Genomic DNA, 10,039 nt, shown 5'->3' on the forward strand with positions numbered 1-10,039 from the left:
TCATCTCTGCTACCTCCAGTTCTGCTTCAGTGAAAATGGAAGAAAATATTCTTTGCTTTTTGGGCTTTTAACATGGAATGTCCCTCTAATGTGCTCCTTCCTGATCCTATCCATCCTGGTCACTCCCAATGAGAACCTCAGCATCCTCATCCCCTTTAGGAAGTGAAAATGGAAGAAAATATTCTTTGCTTTTTGGGCTTTTAACATGAAATGTCCCTCTAATGTGCTCCTTCCTGATCCTATCCATCCTGGTCACTCCCAATGAGAACCTCAGCATCCTCATCTCTGCTACCCCCTTTAGGGAGTGAAAATGGAAGAAAATATTCTTTGCTTTTTGGGCTTTTAACATGGAATGTCCCTCTAATGTGCTCCTTCCTGATCCTATCCATCCTGGTCACTCCCACTGAGAACCTCAGCATCCTCATCTCTGCTACCCCCTTTAGGGAGTGAAAATGGAAGAAAATATTCTTTGCTTTTTGGGCTTTTAACATGGAATGTTCCTCTAATGTGCTCCTTCCTGATCCTATCCATCCTGGTCACTCCCACTGAGAACCTCAGCATCCTCATCTCTGCTACCCCCTTTAGGGAGTGAAAATGGAAGAAAATATTCTTTGCTTTTTGGGCTTTTAACATGGAATGTCCCTCTAATGTGCTCCTTCCTGATCCTATCCATCCTGGTCACTCCCAATGAGAACCTCAGCATCCTCATCTCTGCTACCTCCAGTTCTGCTTCAGTGAAAATGGAAGAAAATATTCTTTGCTTTTTGGGCTTTTAACATGGAATGTCCCTCTAATGTGCTCCTTCCTGATCCTATCCATCCTGGTCACTCCCAATGAGAACCTCAGCATCCTCATCCCCTTTAGGAAGTGAAAATGGAAGAAAATATTCTTTGCTTTTTGGGCTTTTAACATGAAATGTCCCTCTAATGTGCTCCTTCCTGATCCTATCCATCCTGGTCACTCCCACTGAGAACCTCAGCATCCTCATCTCTGCTACCCCCTTTAGGGAGTGAAAATGGAAGAAAATATTCTTTGCTTTTTGGGCTTTTAACATGGAATGTCCCTCTAATGTGCTCCTTCCTGATCCTATCCATCCTGGTCACTCCCAATGAGAACCTCAGCATCCTCATCTCTGCTACCTCCAGTTCTGCTTCAGTGAAAATGGAAGAAAATATTCTTTGCTTTTTGGGCTTTTAACATGGAATGTCCCTCTAATGTGCTCCTTCCTGATCCTATCCATCCTGGTCACTCCCAATGAGAACCTCAGCATCCTCATCCCCTTTAGGAAGTGAAAATGGAAGAAAATATTCTTTGCTTTTTGGGCTTTTAACATGAAATGTCCCTCTAATGTGCTCCTTCCTGATCCTATCCATCCTGGTCACTCCCACTGAGAACCTCAGCATCCTCATCTCTGCTACCCCCTTTAGGGAGTGAAAATGGAAGAAAATATTCTTTGCTTTTTGGGCTTTTAACATGGAATGTCCCTCTAATGTGCTCCTTCCTGATCCTATCCATCCTGGTCACTCCCAATGAGAACCTCAGCATCCTCATCTCTGCTACCTCCAGTTCTGCTTCAGTGAAAATGGAAGAAAATATTCTTTGCTTTTTGGGCTTTTAACATGTAATGTCCCTCTGATGTGCTCCTTCCTGATCCTATCCATCCTGGTCACTCCCAATGAGAACCTCAGCATCCTCATCTCTGCTACCTCCAGTTCTGCTTCAGTGAAAATGGAAGAAAATATTCTTTGCTTTTTGGGCTTTTAACATGTAATGTCCCTCTAATGTGCTCCTTCCTGATCCTATCCATCCTGGTCACTCCCAATGAGAACCAATGAGAATTTTTGGGGGGGATTTTTTTAGGGACTTTTTTTAAGGGATTTTTGTGATTTTAATTGGAGAACAAAATGGACCCAAGAACATTTAACATCATTTTAAACTTTGTTGAAGACTCTTGTCGGTGGAGAGAGTGAAGAGACGTCGAATTTGAGTTCTTTGTCGTTTCTCAGCGTTTATTTGCTTCTTTATCAAATCGCTCCAAATGTTTTTGGCCCCATGGTGGGTTATTTCACGCTTTCTGATGATACAGTACCAACACCCTGCGTGGCTGTGGAGGCCCTACTTTGCTTTGTTTACAGATGATGCTTCTGTGCATTCAGCTTGTCAGCTTCCTTTGTCATGAGAGAACAATGGCAATTAACGAGAAATGAAGAGAATGTACAACAAGTCACTTTTATTGCAAATGTGATGTGGGAATTGGAGATTGTTAGCATTAAGCTAGCAGGGGGACCTGGAAGGGAATGAATGATCATAATCCAGCATTTAGTCCAGTGTCAAAAATATTATGGCTACTATAATAAACTATAGTCAGACTAAAATAAAATAAAATAAAATAAAATAAAATAAAATAAAATAAAATAAAATAAAATAAAATAAAATAAAATAAAATAAAATAAAATAAAATAAAATAAAATTAAATTAAATTAAATTAAATTAAATTAAATTAAATTAAATTAAATTAAATTAAATTAAATTAAAAAATAGAATTAGGTTTTGGAGGCCAATTTCTGGTCAAGTCCAACCAGTGATTAATGAATCAACCAAGTAAGCCAATCATCTGAATAATTAAAAGTTCCCAATTAGACTAAATTGAATTTTGAGCAGTGTTGTGCAATCAAGGCCAGCAAGGCCTTCTCTGCTGGCTTAACCACGGCCCCAAGCACTGACCTTCATTTCAAACTTAAATTGGAGTTCCATGTTGTTTCTTGACTCCAGTGCTTCTAGTAGCATAAGCATAGGTTAGCTTTATTGCGACCAATTAGATTCCAGCTTCTATATGTTCCCATATAAATGTCATCTGCCTAGGGCCTTCAGAATCAGGAGTGCTGGCCCGTGCCACATAAAGAACACTGACATCTTCATGGCTTGGGAACAAGCGACCTGTTATTGTCCTCATCCAATAACAACAATCAATAACCTCACATAACCAAGCTGTAATTGTCTCCCGGTGAGCCTTGGAGGATATTTAAGTCTGGAGAGGGCGGCGTCCTTATCAGCGGCAAAACAGCCGCCGGGAAGCGCTGGAGTCCTTGAACGCGGACGCAAAAAGGCGGAGACACGAGTAGGTGTACCTGGACTTAGACAACCCTTGGAAAGAAATGAGTCTATTCATGTACTGTACTGTATAATATATATATATATATATACGATATACGCCGGAGTACCTCAAAGAATCACACCGCAGCCCGACCGTTCCTCCGCAGCCCGAAGCGGCGGGAGGCAAAAGAAAAAGGGAATTAAGAGCGGAATACTGCCGGGATGACTGCAGTGCTGCTTTTGCCGCTTCTGCTCATGTAGGATTAAAATGGCTGCCAGATTCCAGGACCCTTTTTTTTTTTTTTTTTTTACTCCTCTAATTCAATCCGGTGGCCGAATGGCAAATTTAATACACAAATGCAATCGGCTTTTTAAGACCTGGGGGGGGGGAGGAACTCTGCAGCACCCGTCTTTGAGAGTCCTTATTTAAAAGCCCTCTTTGGGAACATCGGAGCACTCGGAGCCGATGCAAAACGTGATGTTTAACGTCGTAGAATGTCAATCATTTACGACGAGCACACTTCCGTATGCATACTTGTATACCATGTATACGGATACTTCTCCAAAAGTGTCACTTTTAGTGGTTTTCTCCTCTCCAGCCATTCCTTAAGTCAGCACCGGCTTAGGCTGATAAGACGGGAAGCTAAGGGTCATCCGCCGCTTAGCCGCCATGTGTGCACGCGCTATATTGCAATATTACACGCTACTGTATGCGCATGTTTGACATTTGCAATATGTTCCTGCATAAGCACAAACAAATATGCATTAGGCCAGCAGTGATGTTTATAATAATAATAATAATAATAATAATAATAATAATAATAATAATAATAATAATAATAATAATAATAATAATAATAATAATACTAACAACAACAACAATAATAATAATAATAATAATAGTAATAATAATAATAATAATAATAATAATAATAATAATAATAATAATAATAATACTAACAACAACAATAATAATAATAATAATAATAATAATAATAATAATAATAATAATAATAATAATAATAATAATAATAATAATAATAATAATAATAATAATAATAATAATAATAATAACAATAACAATAACAATAACAATAACAATAACAATAACAATAATAATAATACTAACAACAACAACAACAACAACAACAACAACAATAACAACAATAACAATAACAATAATAACAATAACAATAACAATAACAATAACAATAACAATAACAATAACAATAACAATAACAATAACAATAACAATAATAATAATAATAATAATAATAATAATAATAATAATAATAATAATAATAATAACAATAACAATAACAATAATAATAATAATAATACTAACAACAACAACAACAACAACAACAATAATAATAATAATAATAATAATAATAATAATAACAACAATAATAATAATAATACATTTGTTCACTTCCTGCATTCCAAATGTACACTTTGGAAGTTTTAAATACTTAGGAAAATGCCCAACGGCGTTTCTTCCAGATCTCCTGACCGTGTGGCCGACATGCTAACCACTAGGCTAACTTTGAACCCTGTAACAGTGCGTCTAGGTTACGGCTAAGTTCTATTTTCATAACAGTGCCTATATTTCAGATACTACTACTAATCGTTTAAATACCATACCACATAATATATATCTTAATAATAATATCATTTTACAAAGAAAACTAAATTCACCACACAGCAACTCAACACTCAAAATGTATGCAGCGTTCCCTTGCTACAGCACATTGTTACGGTTTCACTGTTGCAAGGGCAATTATGTTTTTTTTAATGCGTAGTAATGCACATTGTGTTGTGCGTCATTGTGGTGTATTATAGCGATCCAACAGTGCATTTGTGAATGTGTCTGTAATTGTATTTACTACTGCATACTACTCTATATTTACCCATATAGAGTGGTATATCTCCCGCGATAACTGAGGGATCACTGTACCTAAGAAATATACTAACAAGTACCAATACGAGATTCATTCTTTTTGTACCGCTTATCGTCACAAGGTTTGCGCCAATTATATTGCCAATTATATTGCATGTTTTGGAAATGGGGGAGGACAGGCAAACTCCACACAGAGATGGCCGAGGGTGGAATTGAACCGTGGTCTCTTAGCTGCGAGGCCTGCGTGCTAACCACTCGACTACCGTGCAGCCACAATACAAGATAGAAATATATATTTTTTCCCATAATACATTGAGTCTGGGCAAGGCATCCATTGGTGACTGCTGGCGTGCTGCGATGATGTCAGCCTCCCTCTGAGCTCCTCTGGTATAGTAAGAGCTGCCTGGTCCTCACAGACTCGACACAATGTGCTATTTTATAACTTAAGGACATATTTAAGACATAAATTATGTAAATCTTTGGTGTTTGATTTTGTCCAGTCAGCTTTTTTTCCCCCGATATTGTCTTTCAGTACATACTGTAAATCACTAGCCTGGTTTTTTATTCAGTTTTTTAAATATTATTCAAAGCTACTGTAGGTATTCTGATATTTTGTTATATTTTTTGCATCTTTGAACTCATATCGGTGAAGTTCTTATGCATGTTATGGCAAGAAAGTACGCTAACGCTGTTGTTTATGAAGATGTTTCCCCAATAATCTCATGTCAATGTCCACCATGTTTACGTAAGTATACGTGGAAATAAACAAAAAGGGAAATGGAAGTGGTTGCTTGGACAACAAAAAAACGAATAAATTTATCTGTCATTGTAGAAAGTAGCCTGCAATACAAGATGAATAAGAGCAACAATAAGAAGTGTGGGGGGGGGGCGAGAGGTCATCGGAGGTGCGTTCGTGGAAATGACGGTAAGCACATTATATTGCTTTTAGATGATTTCTGATGCCACTTTAAGGACAATGGGATGATTGCCGAGAGAAGTAAATCCTCAACGTTTATTTTCCATTCTGCTCATCCTGGCGGGGAGGAGGAGGAGGAGGAGGAGGGGGGGGGGGTAATTCATGTTTAATGACGACTAAACGAGGGTTTGTGTTTGCATAGCTGCCACTTCTACTTTGGTGACTCGGGGGAACCCAACAACAACAACAACAACAACAACAACAACAAACGAGGTTAGCGAGTGATGAGCATCATCAAGTTTAAATATTTGGGAATTTACCCGTCTGCTGTTTTTCTGTCTCCGCAGCAAATGAACTAGCGTGCGGAGGTAAAAGTGCACGTCAGGCCGTGGAATATCTACTTGATATTCTTTACAGTGGCAGAAATACCCCTCTTTGATGCCAACGTTCTCCAACGCGAGATTATTGATTCCCTTTAACTCCAGCGGCGAATCGGCCACGAGGAAAAGATATGGAGGTACGCTAGGAGTTTTGGCCTAACTCCTTCTGGCCGTTGTTTCAGACCGGGGATCCTCAACTGCTGGGTCGGGACCTCTAAAATGCACTTTAGACATGTCATTCTGGGTATTTGGGTTTCAAATATAACAGAGGAAAAAACATAAAAAAATAATCCTTTTGAAATAAAATTAATAACCACATGAAGGAATGTTAAATATAATTTATAAATAATTTATATATAATTAAAAAAATTATATGGATAAAAGTGTAAAAAATAAAATAAAAAACTGACCTAATTAAAAGTGTCAATAAAAGTTACATACAAATTAATTTAATAAAATTTAATGAAGTTAAAAATGAAAGTATTACATTTTTTTTTAAAAATAAAATAAAATAAATAAACACATAAAGAAATAAAAAAAATCAAAATAACTTAATAATAAATAATACATTTGGAAGACAGAATAACATAAATACAATAGAAATGACTTACATAAAAGTATAACAAATATTACAAATAAAAATGACTTAAATGAAATTGTAGGTAATAAATAAAAACAATAAAAAACAATGAAAATTACTTCAATAAAAGTGTAAAAATTAAAGATAAAAAAATTGTTAACTAGTAAGAAGTGTTAAGGTGATTTTAAAATAATTTATTTGCTTGGTTTAAAATAAAACGGTTTAAAAATATAAACAAAATAAAACTATAAAATATAACATGAAGGAATAAATATAAAAATAAAAGTGACTTAAAATAAAAAAAATCATAACAATAATGTGGAAAAGTATGAAACATAATGAAAAACATCGCTAAAATAAAAGTATTAAAATAATAAAAATAAGAGAAAAATAACTTTCATAAAAGTGTAAAAAATCCTAACAATACATAAAAGTGTGAATAAAAAAAAAATTACATAAATAAAATGCAAAAAAGAAAAATAATATAGACTCAAATAATTATGAAAAATAATAAAAATAAAAATGGCTAAAATAAAACAAGTAAAAAAATTTGTAAAAAAAGTCATAATAATAAAAAAAGTGTGAATACAAATAAAAATGGCTAAAATATAAGTATTAAAAATAACAGCAATGACTTCACTAGAGGCGAGACCATTTAAAAGCCCCTTTAGGAGGCCAACCAGATGCCTGTAAAGTTGTGTCTCCATCCTACTCGGGGTTGACCCGGCCTCTTTTATCCAGTGGAATATTTCCATGACGACTGTGTCCGGGACCGCCGTCCCTCCCGTGTGCTCGGCGGACCAAACGGACTCGGAAGAGCATTAGCGCGTCTCGGTGCGACTGTTAGAACGCTCCATAAACATCATCCATCTGGCCGGGGGCCTGATTAGAACTTTATTGATAGACGCGGTTGCGCTTCACGGTGCCGGGAGGCCAACCGAGCGTGGCCGAGCCTTTTCGGCGGCGACTCGGCTCGGTTTCTAATAGACAGGCTGACCTTGACTTTGACGCCGGAACACGGGCTGGTTAAAACGATATCGATCCCGGGAAGAATGCGTTTAATGTGTGGAAAATGCAGCGATCGATATTAATTACTCGGGAGTTTAAGATATAAATTATGAATGTTTACGATGAATTCTCTGCCACGTATGATGGATGGTTGTCAGTTCACGGTATCTTTTTTTGTCCGCAGAGCATTTAAGTACGCTTTTGACTGACAGCCGATCAATCATCTCAATTGTCTTAAACACGAGATTCAGCGAGGCCTTTGGGGGAGGAATTTTTCATATTCTATTTTTTTTTAAATTCAACTTTAAAGTTATAAATTCATAGTGTTCATCACAAATAAAACACTCCTTATGTCTGTGTTGTTAGTAGTACTTCAATAGTTGACTTTGGAATATGTATTACTGCCACCTACACTTCCGAAGTAGTAGTCATTTCCGCAAATTTAGTATTGCTTATTGATAAATGTCATATTTTTGTATTTAGCGCATGTAAACCTGTTTACAAGATTCTCAATATGTTTTTTAAAACATGATTCGAGCCCCTAGTGGTTCTCAACTGGTGGGTCGTGGATCCAAGCGTGGGTCAGCAAGTCAAATATTACATTTATAAAATGAATATTTTTATAGTAAAGTAAAAAACAGCAATATTTTAGTCATGAATCCAAATTTAAATGACTTTAAAAAAGTGAGTTGCAACTTAATAACCAATTAAAAATGTGTATCCCAGGTTTAGACCATTTTGAACCCCAAAATTTAGAGACCAAATATAGCATCCCTATAGTCATCTTTACACTCATATTTACCAATATTGTAAACATAATAAGCCAAAATAGGCCATTTAAGATATAAACATGCTAGCTTTGTGTTTCAGTGCTTGGGGAGTCGACTTGGAGGACGACAGGAAGTGACGCCGGGGTTCGACCCTGGTGAGGATAAGTGGTAGAAAATGAACGAAAGGACCCGGAAGACTGCTGGGATAAATGGAAGCAGGAATTCTCCTGAAGGAGAACGTCCGTCCGTCTGTTGGTGACCTCCAGCTGAAAGCTACTTGGGTTCTTCAGCGGGACCATGATCCAAAACACAGCAACAAGTCCACCTCTGAATGGCTGAAGACTTGGGAGCGGTCTAGTCCAAGTCCTGACCTGGATCCTATGGAGATGCTGCGGCATGACCTTCAAAAGGCTTCATGCTGGGAAAGCCGACAACAATTCCTCAGAGACTCATTGCAAGTTATTGCTTGATTGCAGTTGTTGCTGCTAAGGGTGACCCAACCAAAGGCACCGGGGATGCTTTAGCTTTAGTGAGCATTTCCCAGCATGCACTTCATTCATTCACACTCCATCCATGTTCTCATTGAATGGAGACACTTTTCAAATGAACCCTGACAGTTTGGTTTATTCCTGCACCCCCGTCATCAGTCACTATCAGGGGCCCCACGGGGGCTGGGGGTGGGGGCTGCTGTAAGGAGGGTCTTATTGGATATGTGTGTGTGTGTACCTGTGTGTGTTTGTGCATGTGTGTGTGTGTGTGTTTGAGGTTATGGACACTAGCAGGAGGACAGAACCAGCCCGAGGTTAAAAGAGGATGGAACATTTTCATTTCTTGGACCGGAGCTCTCAGGAATATGGCAGCACCGCTAAGACGCAGTGACAGCCTCCCTCTCGCTCTCACACACACACACACACGCATACACACACACGCATACACATGTATACACACACACACAAACTGTGTGCAAAGACATGTTCAGTGAAATCCAAGGATGAAGATGTTCTCATTGATGGTAACTGTAATGTAAGGATGAGGTCTATTAGTGGATGGATGGAGGAGATGCTAACTAGGGACAACATTATCACCAAGGCCAAGCACACACTAGCTACTAGCTCAGCTTCTATTGTATACCACCTATTGTATACCATCTATTGTATACCATCTATCTTATACCACCTATTGTATACCACCTATTGTATACCACTGATTGTATACCACCTATTATATACCATCTATCTTATACCACCTATTGTATACCACCTATTGTATACCACCTATTGTATACCACCGATTGTATACCACCTATTATATACCATCTATCTTATACCACCTATTGTATACCACCTATTGTATACCACCTATTGTATACCATCTATCTTATACCACCTATTG

General features: G+C 37.5%; 1 long non-coding RNA gene across 1 annotated transcript; it reads left to right on the forward strand.

The window, feature by feature from the left end:
• Positions 1–6,101: 6,101 nt before the first annotated feature.
• LOC131107452 (uncharacterized) lies at positions 6,102–9,749 on the forward strand. Its single transcript, XR_009120258.1, has 3 exons — positions 6,102–6,182; positions 6,257–6,426; positions 8,748–9,749. It is a non-coding gene; the product is annotated as an uncharacterized LOC131107452 (long non-coding RNA).
• Positions 9,750–10,039: the final 290 nt, after the last annotated feature.

Source organism: Doryrhamphus excisus, chromosome 19 (assembly GCF_030265055.1).
Source record: "Doryrhamphus excisus isolate RoL2022-K1 chromosome 19, RoL_Dexc_1.0, whole genome shotgun sequence".
NCBI classification, from domain to species: Eukaryota; Metazoa; Chordata; class Actinopteri; order Syngnathiformes; family Syngnathidae; genus Doryrhamphus; species Doryrhamphus excisus.